Consider the following 12,761-nt stretch of genomic DNA (forward strand, 5'->3'; position numbering starts at 1 on the left):
ATACTCCAAGTACTCTACGTTCCTCAGACGTCATCTCCGGACTGGCCATTTTCACTGGCCATTTCCCATATCTGCAAAGCTATCTCTCAAGCTCCTGATTTCAAGCTTCCTCTTCTCCTTGACAACTGGTTGCCTTCTCTCTGAGAAGTATATACGCTATATCTTATGTAGTCCTTTTTTAGAGGTGCCTGATGCATAGTAGGTATTTATTGTTTATTAGCTAACAACTCAGTGTTGTAAGCACCAACTGAGAGAATGAATATGAAGTTTTCTCAATAGCAAAAGAGGAACATTTAGTACAGAGCCTTAGAACTAGAAGGGACCTTGAGAGATGATAGAGTTCAACCTTTTTATTGAAGAGACATAGAAATGAATATAAATGCCGGTGTTGTTATCATTATATAGCACATATATGTCATTGTATGTACACATATATACACACACAATGCATATAAATATACAGGGCCAGGTGGGACAGTGGACACACTTCTGGGCTTGGAATCCAGAAGACCTAAGGTCAAGTCCAGCCTTGGACACTTCCTAGCTATGTGACCTTGACCAAATCACTTAGCTCTGCTTGCCTCAGTTTCCTTATCTGTAAAATGAGCTAGAGAAGGAAATGGCAAATGCTTCAGTATCTTGGGCAAGAAAACCCCAAATGGGGTCATGAAGAATCAGACACAATTGAAAAATGGATGAATAACAACAATATATGTGTGTACATGCATACATAACCTAAACATGCATGCATACATGTATACATATGTGTATACTCACATATAGAACCTATCTGTCCATAATTCTATACATACATGTGCATATGTCTATATACATGTACAAGTATATACATGAACCACAACATGCATATATCTTATATTTATGTATGTAAGCATGCATGTGTATGCATATGTATATACATACATATGTATACACACACAATCACATTTGTGTGGTTTAGTGGATAGAATGTTGGACCTGAAGCCAGAAAGATTTGAGTTCAAACCCTGCCTCAAAGTCTTACTCCATGATATTAGGCAAGTCCCTTGACCACTCTCTGCTTCAGTATCCCTATTAGTAATAGGGAAATAACAGGAGCATCTACCATTCAGTATGGTTGTCAGAATAAAATGAGACAATTTTCATGAAGTATTTTGCAAAACTTAAAAGGTTACATAGATGCTAACTATCATTGTTATTTTTCTTACCTATATAGAGGGTATCTAAGCTTACAATAGAAAAAGAGGACAATATCTAAAGCAGGGAGGGAAAACAAAAACAACTACCATATTTAAATAAAGTGCTGTTTATACTCTTGCTATCAAATTTTATCACTGTTTGTTCGAACTAAAGATTTTTGCCTAGGCAATTAGTGTCTGACAATAAAAGATAATGGTGTTTGCATTTCACGAGTATATACAGTTTATATGAACATAAACATACAGTGTGTCCCCAAAATCTTAGTGCATTGTTAAATTATGCTAAGGATATATGTATAGACAGATCAACAGATTGAGAATATGTTTAGCATCTCATGGCCAAGATTGAGGTTTAATTAAAACCTCTCCCATAGTCTTAGATGCCTTGTTAATTGTTAAAACCCCTTTTATTTGCTAAAAACCCTTATGGATCTAGTCTACTCTTAGACATTTAAAAATTTTGCCCCCTGATTTAGGAAAAAAAAATTTCCATAATGACACCAGCAACTACAAAACAGAAACTTGACCAAATGCATAGTATAAGTAAGATTAATTCTTGAATTTATTAATTGTTCATTCTAGCTCTGTCTTTTCTGTCTTTTATCATAACTTTAATATTCCATAAGGTTGCCATGGAAGCACAGAATCTCAGAGCTGAAAGGGACCTCAGAGGTCATCTGGCCCAGCCCTCTACCTGAGACTTTTTTTTTTATTAATATTATTGTTGTCCAAGAGAACTACAGTTATACCTATAATGTGATATAGTGAAAATTGTTCTGAGTTGGTAGTCGTAAGACCTGAGTCCTAAGTCTGGCTTTGCCATTAACTTTTTATATGAACCTTGAGCAAGTCATTTTTATGAATTTTTCTTTTTCTTTTTAAATCTGTAAGATCACTATGTGGATTTTGGTCTTATATTTCATATTATAATAGTCTGATATTAAAATATAGGTATAATATGGTCTCATATTATATAGTCTTATATATATACTATATCTATATATATATATAAAATCATCTCGTATTATAATAGTCTGTTTTCTCTGATTTCTCTGTCTCTGTGTCTGTCGTCTGTCTCTTTCTCAGCTCTGTTCTTTAAGGCGCTTCCCAGCTCTGACACTTTCTGGTCTAGAGTCCTTATGAACTAATACTTTTATGTGGTCTCTTCCGGGTCTATAATTCTACTAGACTTATGCCAGTTCTGACATTCTATGCTATAAAGTCCTCTGCCCTGTAACATACTAAAATCTATGATTCTTAAATATAATGAGACACCATGGTGAAGAAACAGGAGCAGAAAATGAATGTTCTACTTTTTGCTTCTAGCATTTCCCCTTCTATCTCCACTCTTTAGTATAAGTGCAGCTACATATTAGCCAAGATACACTGTAGCTAAGGCACTGATCAATATATCAATACTGTATAACATTGTAGACAAAATAGATATCTGTAAAGTAGTTAACTAAGATCCTGCTCTCTAGAGACTCCCTTTAGAGTTCTGATGGTCCTACATTTTCATTGTGCTTTAGGACTCAAATCAATTTTATTTTTTGTTTCCAATGCAATTCAAGATTTTGATTCCTGTCTGAATATCATCAATTCTTTTCAGTTTTGGCTAGCACTGGGACCAAAAACAAGCAATCTGAGAGCTGTAGATCAAATACCAAATTGAGGCATCCCAAATGGAGTGGTACATTGAAGTAATTATCATACATGTTTGAAGAGGACCAAAATGACATCATTATGCCAAGGTTAAGGTATCATTGTGTCCAACTGTGGTTGATTAGACCAATGTGAGCTCGGGATGCTGTGTCACAAGTCAGGTACAAATAGTCCATATAACCATTTGGGAGGGAAATGTCTCTAAATTGGTGCATTTCGTGTTTCATTTGAGTTACTGCAATTCTTCTAAGCTCATAGAGCATTGTTGCTACATCTTAATGTGGCATTCTGAGGCCAGAAGGCTTAGTCAACTTTTATGACCTTGTACCTATTATATAGATGTTTGTGGCACTGACCTGAACTGACTTATTTCCAGGACCCCAAGGAAATCCTTTTCCCTTTCTAAGCCTCAATTCAGAGATGTGCTATAGATCTCTTCTACTCTAGACATGTAGCACTCTAGAGTTTTTAATTTTTTTTTCTTTTTTTACAGACTCCTATGGCAGTTGTAGGGAATGAGTTATTAACTTTAGTTAATGAGACTGGGTGGGGTATAATGGAGAAAAAAATTTGTATTAAGATCCAGAAGATCAGGGTTCAAGTTCTGTCTTGCTAGTTTAGCTGCAGACTTTTGCCAAGTATCTTAGTTACTCTAGCTTCAGTTTTCTTATCTCTTAAAACAGGATAATATTTGCCCTATTTACTTCACTGCAGAGTCAGAAAGATGAAAAAAGATCATGAAAGTAAACTTTTTTAAAAAGCTATACAAGACTAGAGAAATCTGAGCCACGATTATTGCTTTATAGCTGAATCTAAAATATGAATCCAACACACTGCTTACATAGCTTACAATTTAAGAAACCCTGGTGAGCAGCCCTGATTATATAGAGTTAATGCTTGGAATGCAAGATATACTATCTTCCTTTCCAAGAATATCTACAAGGAAGAATATATATTTCAGTTTCAATAAGAAAGCTAGAAGAAAGGAAAAATAGCAGAGCACATCCAATCTATCTATTACAATGTTTGATAGTCTCTATCAATGCTCCTATGCATTGGATTCTTCACATATAGCAGCCTTCAAGTATTAGTAGGGCTGTCATGTGGAAGAGGGATTAGTTTTATTCTACTTGGCCCCAGAGGTCAGTGCTAAGCATAATGGGTGGAAATTCGAGGAAAAGAGATTTTTAGCTCAATAGAAGGAAGAATTTCTTAACAGTTATACATGTGCCACAATGGAATGGATTGCCTCAGGTCTTCAGGAAATGACTGAAGGTTTTGAAAGGAGACTGGATGATCATTTGTTGGGAATGTTGTAGCACAGAATCTAGGACATATTGGCCTATGTGGCCAACTCTGAGAGTCTGTGACTCCATGAGTCTATATGATGTGGGAATATAAAGTATTGTGATCTTTTTAACAGACAAGAATTTGAATCTTCAAATGATTTCAAAAATCTTCCAAATTGTCACCTAGAAAGTATACCATTAATCCCATTTTTCAAATCATGTGGAGAAATGCTTCTAGGGAATAGCTTACAGAAGATTCTTTCAGATACTCCCAGTAGAAAAATCTTTAAAGGTGAATCTGGTTTGGAGAATCTTTTTAGCAGTACTTAGGCTTATCTCCAATGAACTAGATGTGTAACTCCATTTTAATTCAACCACCAAGGCAAGCCTAAAAAACAATGGAATAGGTTTCTTAATGTATCTTGTAAACAAAGTCATGTAAATCCTTCCCACAGAGGAGTTCCAATCATAATTTAAACAATCACATCCATATTGAATTATGGCTAATACCCTTTGGGGTGATTACTTCCAAAAATAAATACTTATTTGGATTATAAGTTATATTTTTCTTATGTCTTCATGTAATTTGGAATATAAAGATAAATATGATTTTTTTTTTTTTAGAGACAGATGGGTGATGGCATGGATAAAGTGCTGAATGTAAAGTCAGGCAGACCTAAATTTGCATTCTGCCTCAGCACTTATTAGCTGTGTGACTCTGGGCAAATTATTTAATCTCCTTGTGCCTTAATTTCCTCATCTATAAAATGGGCATAATAATAGCAATTATCTCCCAAGATTATTGTGAAGATGAAGTAAGATAAAATACAAAAAGTCTTTTGCAAATGTTAAAGAAACATATAAATTTTAACTATTATTATTATTGCTATTATAAAATGCCATCCACTTCACCCTTTGCCTCTGAAAGATCTATAAAAGATGCATATTCACAATCCCCAAAATAAATGGGATTTTTTTAAATTTTGGGAAAGTATATATACTTTTCACCATAAAAAAGATGACTATACCCTGTGACTCAGCTATCATATATACCACAGAAGTCATAGAGAGAAAAAAAGGCACCATATTCACCAAAATGTTTATAACCAACCTAGAAACAAAATAGATTTGTATGAGGAATGACTCACCAAATTGTGGCATATTGACACAATAGAGTATTACTGTGTATTAAAATAGTGACTGATGAATTCAGAATATAGGAAGAGTTACATGAACTGATATAGAGTGAAACAAATAGAACCAGGACAAAATATACATAATTACTACAACAACCTTTACAAAAAGAAAAGAAAGTTAAATTGAATTCTAATTATAAAGACAAAGCTTGGTAACAGAGAATAAGTGAGAAAATTTGCCATTTTGTCACTTCATTGCAGAAGTGGGGAATTATGTGAGAAACAGTAGGCATATTGATTAGTTTTGTTGAACTCTACCTCCTTCCTCCTTTCTTTATTTTGTTTAAACTCATAGATGTAGAACTATGCATTAGGTCTCCAGATCTGATTTTTGTTCATTTCTTTATTGCCTGTTTCTTAAAATGGTACCCACAATGAGGGACAAGGATTGGAATTCAAGAGCTTATTTTAACTCTAAAATTAAAGATGGCAGCTCCTTAAACACTTCTGCTACACTTTTGTCAGGACCCTCAGGAAAGTGGTCTTAAGGGGGAATTCATACTCTGGTTCTCCCACAAATCTTTTGTATCATCAGGCAAGTAAAATTAACTGTTCTATACCTTATTTTCATCATCTATAACAGTGGTTCTGAAAGTATAATCCAGAGAAACCTGGGGATTTCTGAAACCCTTTCAGAGGTTCTACAAATTCAAAATTAGTTTTTATTTCTAATATGATAGATATTTATAAATATGATCCAGATAAACAGAAACTCTTTGGACAGATTCTCAATAATTTTAATAGAATAAAGATGCAAAAAATAAAAGTTTGAGAACCACTGATCTATAAAATGAAGAGGTTGAATGTGTTCTTTTGCCCATTAGACTATCAGCCCTTTGATGGCAGGAACAATTTTGTTTTTGTATTCCTAGCTCTTAGGACAATGGTTCACACCTATGAAGTGTTTAATAAATGATTGCTGAATTACTAGGACTGAAGAGGATCTTCAAGGGCCTCCAATTCTAAGAATTTATTTTCCAAACTCTATACGGTAAGATTCCTTCCAACTCATAACATTCTATGATAACACCACAGAAGGGGATATATTTTAGTGCGTCTGTGAATTTGGACAGAAAAAAAAATTATACATCTATTTTAATTTAAGCAGTTTCCTTTTGTAATCCTATATATTTTATTCATTTATAAACACTGGAGTTCATGAGCTTCCCTGGCCTGCCCAAGGGCTTCATGACACAAACAAATATTAACTACATTTTCTCCAGAGAATATGTATTTTTGTGTGATAGGTATATTTGTGTGTGTGTGTGTGTGTGTGTGTGTGTGTGTGTGTACGGAGGAGGATCGATGTTGTAACTCTTTATTCTCAATGTCACCCATTAACAGAATGGGGAGGATTTAAATATTGTCATTCCATCCCACTGTGTTCTCTTTGTTCCATATATTTTTAAAAGCTTATCTTTGTCATTTAGCTTTTTCAACAAAGCAAATCCTTCCTACAATGCTCTGTAAAGATTTTCTCCCTCCTGGTGACTTAACTTATAAAAAAATATTCAAAATCCTTATTCTTTGTGCCTAGATTCTTTGAAGTTGCTGATAAAATAGGTTGGAACAGAAAATAGATTCAATTTATAGGGGGTGACTAATATGCCATAGAGATAAGCTGGGCTTTCAGCTGCCCCAGGAGAGACAAAAGGCAAGAGTCGATGCTTTGGGGCTTTCAACTTCTGTTGTGGTCCTATCTTCATCTACCCAGATTCATGCCTGTGTCACTAAAGACACTTCCTTTTAGCAGAATATATTATATATTCTAAAGAACCAGGACTGTTGGAGAAATCAAAGGCACGGTCATTCCATAACGTGTCCTGATCAAATTTGTTTGTGTACTATCTAAAAAAAACAAATAGATTCTAGAAGCAAAAACCTGGGCAATTTGTACCTGCATATGCTAATTTTGTTGCTCATCACACACACACACACACACACACACACACACAAATTAACAAGCATTGATTAAGCACCAACTATGTGCCAGTTACTAAATAAAAACATAATGAAACAAAGCCAATGCCCACTGAGCTTACATTCAACAATTCAACATATGACAAGGAGACATATAGGTGGATCCAACATAAATCAAAAGAGAATAGAGAAAATATAAAAGTCAAATATGAGATAGTTTGGGAAGGAAGACATTAACAGTTGGGGAGATCAGGAAAACTTCATGTGGCAGATGACAGCTAAATTCCACTGTGAAAGAAGATAGGGATTCTGTAAGGCTAGGTGAGGAGAGACTGAATTTAAGAGCCAGCATATTATATGTGAAAGAATGCTGGACTTGTGAGTCTTAAACATTATGGGTTCAAATCTTCCAACTGCTATTTAACTAACTTTATGATCTAGGCAAGTCATTTAATCTCCCTCAACCATAGTTTCCTCATCTGTAAAAGAGTTAAAAATAATTACTTTAGGGGGCAGCTAGGTGGCACAGTGGATAGAGCACCAGTCTTGAAGTCAGGAGGATCTGAGCTCAAATTTAACCTCAGCCACTTAATACTTTCTGGTTGTTTGATCCTGGGCAAGTCACTTAATCCCAATTGCATCAGGAAAAAACAAAATTATACTACCTACTACTAGGGTCATTTTGGAAACCATAGATAATGTTAGAGATGTGAATTACCAGAATTATAATTATTATTAACATAATAATCATTATTAATAGTATATATATATTATATTAATTATATTTGTGCATAATGTGTAATTAGTTATATTATTATAATTATATCACATGTAATATATAATTAATCATATATAAGATAATAACGATATAATACTGTAATGTAATATTATAACAATGTGTGGTATAATCATTATAAGCAGAATTATTAATGTTTTACTGTTAGCATTTAATTTCAGAAATATAGATAGATGTAGAACTATCTATACATACACATACATATATGTCTTTCTATCTATATATCAACATATCTAGCATCTATATAACAGTGTGTAGTAGTATAATAATTATAAGCAGAATTATTAATGTTTTAATGTTAGCATTTGATTTCAGAAATATAGATATAGAACTATCTATACATACACATACATATGTGTCTTTCTATCTATATGTAAACATATCTACCATCTATATATAATTTTAAGTATACAAAGAACTTTTTTTTTTAGGTAAGGAGATTTTTTTTCTTTTTCTTTACTTATTTTTTTTACTATTCCTCCACTTTTTGAGTGTTTATAACAAAGGACTGAAACATAATCATTTATAAAATGGGTAATACTGCTTTCATAGCACATATATGTGGTAGGCACATAACATTTCAGACAGATCTCTGAAATTTAATAGCAAGGAATTTGACTGTGTCAAATATTACTGGGCATAGAATTACAATGTATTCTTAAGGAAATATAGCCATTATTAATACTGATGCCAGCTGTTTGATCCCATAGTGATGGGCACTTAAAAATATGCATCAGCAGCTCCTTTTTGGGGAACCTGGATTTCACGGACAGTTTACATACTAATTCAACGGTGTCTCCACACAGAGTAAAATGAGGCGCTTAGGAGGCTTGAAAGGAAGTCATTTTAAGGTCACCAATAATTAAATAGGAGCTGAAAGAATGGAATGAAGAAAATGTGTATTCCTCCTCCTCCTCCTTTCCCCAGCTCCCCACACCTAGGAATCAAAACAAATATCATTGAAAAAGACCACAACAGGCCATGGAGAGACCTGGACTCAATATGCAGCGGATTTACTTTTAAATCTGTATGTCTATTTCACACTATCCTAGACTCAAGTCTAGGACATTAATTACAGGGGGAGAGGAGAAGATAAGAGAGTTCAATTCATCTCATCCCATTGTTCCAGGCATTTTACAGCCATCAATCATAAATTTTCAGAGCCTCACAGTGAAGAGATCGCTTTTAAGAGTGTAGCTTGGACTTTCAGGAAGATTTTCTTACCCCACATATGGTTCTGACAGATGTGATTTTTAAAATGCCTTTGGGACCTAATAATGTTCTCAGGTGGCCTGCATACTAAAAGCATGGACAGATAGGCCAGTGCATGCAATGATCTAGCTGAATAACCATCTTGATAGCTGGAAGGGACTTTGGAGACCGCCATCCAGTCCAATCTTGTCATTTCTCAGAGAAATAAACTGAGGTCACAGTGATGAAATAATTTGGTCCAGGCTACGTGTGCAGGACAGAGCAGGAACCCCAAGCCAGATCTTCCAGCCCAAAGGCTGGTGCTCTGCCCATCCTCCCCCTTTCCTCCTCCTGTCTCTAGATGGTGTTTCTTTGCCTATTAGTGCTCCTCCACCCCAAGCATCTACTACTTGCACTAATTTAATAGCTAGCCCCGTGATCCCCACCCCCAGTGTCTAATACCAGAACCGGGACAGAGTAAGCCTAAGGAAATAAAAAGACCAGTAGACAATGCTTGCCTGCTCCCGGGCCTACACTGTTTCCGTACAACTCCCAGCAGCCCTGCAAGAGAAACTCACTGGAGAGGACAGCCGAGAAAGAAAAATGCTAAATAATTCAAAGCCACTAACAGCAAGTCTGATGTAGGTATAAAAATAGTTACAAAACACCACACTCCCCTTGTTTTCATTACAGTAACTCTGGCTCATTGGAAGAAGCTGGAAGGAGGGAGGAACTGGGGTTGGAGGGGAGGAAGGGAGACCACACCACGTTTCTATTTCTGCTTCTTTAATTAGTCATCTTTGCAAAAAAGCCAAGGCATTCACTTGTCACCTCTATATTTTGAATCAGTCTTCTGATTGGGCAATTTATTTTAAAATTGACAATGCATCCAGGCTTGTTTCCTTAAGCACCATCTAAGAAGTACAACAAGAAGGCACCAGAATTCGCTCTGGTTGGGAACCTCCCCAAAAAGCTTAAGACTACCGTTAGATATCTGCTTGACCCCAGGGGCCCAAACTAGAAGGAATGAGTGGAAATTGTAGAAAGGCATAGCTGATGTAAGGAAAAGCTTCCTAACAGACACAGCAATCCAGGATTGGACTCTTGAGAGGGAGGGAAGTCCCCATCACTGAAGGTCGTTAGGGACAGATGGTTGTGGAGGGGATTCCTATTCAGAAATAAATTAGAGTGACCTCCGAGTCCCCTTCCATCTCTGAGACTCTATAAGCCTATCATATCTGCTCAGGGGTGGACCCAAAACTCTAGTTCAAAAGCACAGCTGGGAATGAGGGCTTAAATGTTGCCCTGAACAGGCATCTGGCCAAGGGATACCATTGTACTGGCGATTCACCAGGGAGGACTATGCAACTGTACCTTAGCCTTCAGAATTATAAAATCTCAGCACTCTGAGTAGACTTAGAAATCATCTCTCCAATATTCTATCCCACATGGGAATCCCCCCCTGTAACAGGGTCAGTCACATAGAGCCTTGATTTGAACTTCAGGTCAGCCAGAACTGTAACTAAGACAAGGTGACTGGGGCTTTGTTTCAGGATGCTTAAATTTAGAGAGTATCCTATTTAGGGAGTGCTGACTATAGCTGAAATTCTTCAATAACATACAAATAGCAGCTTATTTTCTAGTTAGTAGGAATAGTAAAATAATATGGGAAATTATTAGATGATGGCTTAGGTTTGGGCTTCTCCTCTACCCTACCCTGCTCCTTTCTCTGAATTCTTTGTCTCCCCTATTCCCCTCAATTGAAGATAAAATTAATGCCATTTACCACAAGAGCAAAAGCCACTAGTTTAAGTTCTGCAGGGCAGGATAACAACAACAACAACAACAACAATAACATACCATATGTAGTTATATTGCTTTGTCAATTATAAGACATTCTTACAATAATGTTGTAAAATAGGTGGTATTGGATTATAATTCTATTTTACAAATAAAGAAGAGAACACTCAAAGAAATGAAGAGACTGATAATCAGCTCCTAAGTCATATGGCCAGAATAACAAGAGGAACCCACATCATCTGCCTCCCGATGCAGTGTTTTTTCTGATACACCACTGCCTCTCAAAAATAGGAGCAATCCAACTAGAGGGAAATGTTGTGATGGGACATGCAATTCTGACATTGCTTTTTTCAAGCACAGTGTTATCTTTTTTCTGGCTGAGTTAAATTAAACCAAATGTGAGGAATCTTCACATGGAAATCCTGGAGCAAATCCATTTGAAATCTGTTCCCTTATCAGCTCCCAAAGCATGCTCTGGATCAGGTCCCCTAATGTTCCATGGTACTCGGGTCTCCCCCTAACCCCACCCCCAGTGTATACCCTGAAAGAGTAGTGCTTACTTCAGAAAGGTTCTCATGAAATATTCAAACACTGTCTCAGCTAAGCCATTTGTGAGCCCTAAGTTAGTGCATTTAGATTTGCATAGAGGGGTGCTGCACACAGACTTATATGAGACTTCAACCTAATAACACAGTTAGAGAGAGAGTCTACGTGGGCAGGGCAGATTCAGGCTGGATGGATGTGCAAGGGCCACAGACAGAGTGAGATCAAATGTGGGAATAAAAGCAATGAAATGAACTGAGCCCTGTTCCTTGCTCATCCCTTGTATAGCAAGACCTTAGTATGAAAGGCAAATTTAGGGGTAGGGATAGGGACAGACTCTTTGGTATACTACATATTTGTGTATTACTGCCCATAAGATACTGTAAACTCTTTGTGGGTAGTAGAGAGTTTTCTTCATCTTTTTATCTCCACTAGTGCTAAAAAATATACTGTCTTATTTTCATCTATTCTTTCCTTCATTTATTTATTTGTTTACTTATTACAAGGAACAAAAATAAATTTTCTCTCCCTCCTACCTCTTCCCATTGAAGAAAAACAAAACAAATTCACATTCTCATTTGGTCTAGATAGCCGATGTTGAGGGCTAGAAAGGACATTAGAATAGTATAACATCATAATTTTGTAGAAGGAACTAAAGCTCAGATTGGTTAAATAATAAAAGGAAAAGTTAGAAATTAAATCCGGGTCTTCTAACTCCAAATCTAGAATTTTTTTTTTCTACAGTTTCATAGTTGAAATAATTTCTCATCTGGTGCAGGTCTTGTCCATGTTTTCCCAAAAATCTTGCATAACAGATCTAATAATAAGTACTATTAGAGTAGAGTAAAAAAATAAAACAAAACAAACAAAAACCCTTTTCTAATAATGAAAGCTATTCCAAAGTAGAATGATCCTTCTAGTTGCTTCCAGAGTTAATGGTTGCATTTCACAGAAGATCCACAAGAAGAAACTAGAGTTCTGGTTGTCAGCCATTTTGTATCAGGGATGTATTTTTTTGGATTGAAGTTGAACTAGAGAACCATTGAGGTTCCTTGCAACACTGAACTTTTGTGATTCTGGTATCTGCACAGTCCTTGATCGTTTGTGTGGGCAATTATTTGAAGCCTCTCTGAGTCAAGAAGATCCATCTTCTTGAGTTCAAATCCAG

The 12,761-nt window shown here is 35.9% G+C and overlaps 1 protein-coding gene across 1 annotated transcript in view; it reads right to left on the minus strand.

Annotated features, from left to right (window-relative positions):
* The window catches only part of TENM4 (teneurin transmembrane protein 4), a 1,176,249-nt gene that overhangs the window by 1,137,812 nt on the left and 25,676 nt on the right, over nucleotides 1-12,761 (minus strand). The window lies entirely within an intron of this gene.

Source organism: Antechinus flavipes, chromosome 3 (genome assembly GCF_016432865.1).
Source record: "Antechinus flavipes isolate AdamAnt ecotype Samford, QLD, Australia chromosome 3, AdamAnt_v2, whole genome shotgun sequence".
NCBI classification, from domain to species: domain Eukaryota; kingdom Metazoa; phylum Chordata; class Mammalia; order Dasyuromorphia; family Dasyuridae; genus Antechinus; species Antechinus flavipes.